We start from the raw sequence: 1,641 nt of genomic DNA on the forward strand, positions 1-1,641 counted from the left end.
CCAAAAAAAACAAAACAACCACATTTCCTCGCTTGAGTCAGCACGGGGCCTTCCGGAGAGCCTTAAGTGGATTTTTTTTTTTTTTTACACCATAAAGTGATTATAAGCTTTCCTTTTTACTCTCTGCCTAGCATTTTTTAAAAAATTTAATTATCTCGGAGGATTTTTTTTTTTTTTTTTTTTTTTTTTTTTTTGCCGATAACACAGGAGGCTGCTGTTGTTAAACTGTTGGGACTTTGTGACGGTATTTTTTTTTTTTTTTCCTAGCAGGATGAAAACTAATGAGATGTATTAAAATAAAACATGGAATATCTACCCATGCATCATTTCCTAAATGTTTCTGTCTTTCTGTCTTTCTCCCTAACCTTACTACTTTTTTTTTAAGAAAATTTTTTTTAATTTTATTCTATTTTTTTGGTTTAAGCCATTTTGAGAGAGCTATTTTTCAGATAAGTTTATATATATATTTTTTTCTCAGATGGCAGGTGTGAGCCACCGTGCCCAACTTGTTTGTTGAGATCAGGGTGGGAAGGCGAGGCCTGGCTAACTTTTTGCTTGGGCCGGCCTCGCACCTCAGTCCTCCCAATCTGCCTCCCGAGTATCTGAGATGACAAGCATGAGCCGCCTTACCTAGCCCCGGCACTGCTGATCCTACCTGTCTTGTCAAATTGTATTCCCACTACTTCAGTTTGAGACCAGGCCTCAGTTCTCTATTTTTGGTGAGATGTGCTATACCTGTTAACAGAATTATGTATGTGTGTGGTTTCTTTGTTTCATTTTTGGCATTGTTCTTGTTTTGTAAAGTTGAACTTTGTATTTTTAATATTATCAGTTTTATGGAAAAAAAACCCATCAACATATCACAGGCCTGTGGGGCATTTTGTGGTTGCATTTTGTTTCCTAGTTTCTTTGTGGAGCTGTACCCCTATTCATTGGGCTCTTATGGAGGGGCAGGGGTGCTAAGGCTATCAGGGCTGCAGCCTCAAGCAGATTTCCTGCAGTGAAAGTCTGTTTGTTCTGGGTTCCAAGAGCAGGTTGTGGGGATGGGCAAGGGTTTCGTCCAGCAGTGAGCTGACCTGCTGTTTGCTGGGCTGGTCAGTGTGGAGCCCACAGCTGGTCACTGCCTCCTGAAGCCTCGTGGCTCAGTAACCACCCTCATCCCTGTGGCCTGTAGGTCGTCTTTGTTGTTGGTACGTGTGGAAGATGTAAGAAACCGTCCTCAAGGAAGCAGGTGTTGGTGACTCACACCTGTAATCCCAACTACTTGGGAGACTGAGATCTGGAAGATCGTAGTCCAAGGCCAGAAAATCCAAGACACTTCCTAAAACAGCAAAAAGCCAAGCTCGTGGCATGGCTCCGGTGGTAGGAGCACCAGCCACACAAACAGAAGCGAATGCAGAGCCTTGAGTTCAAGCCCCGGCACCAACACATGAGAAAGAAATCTGCTCATGGCCTACCCTTCTGGTTGGATGCTTTTCAAGTGATAGAAGTTGGCCAGGGGCTGGGGCAAGTCCTGCCGGCCAGCCACGTGCCTGCCTCTCTCACTGTGGATGGACTGCTGCTATGCCAGGCATCTGCTGAGGCTGGGTTTTGTGGCCTGCATAGTTTGTAAGCATCGCCTTTCAAGTTCCCACGAGGTCA

This window comes from Perognathus longimembris, chromosome 1 (assembly GCF_023159225.1).
Source record: "Perognathus longimembris pacificus isolate PPM17 chromosome 1, ASM2315922v1, whole genome shotgun sequence".
NCBI lineage: Eukaryota > Metazoa > Chordata > Mammalia > Rodentia > Heteromyidae > Perognathus > Perognathus longimembris.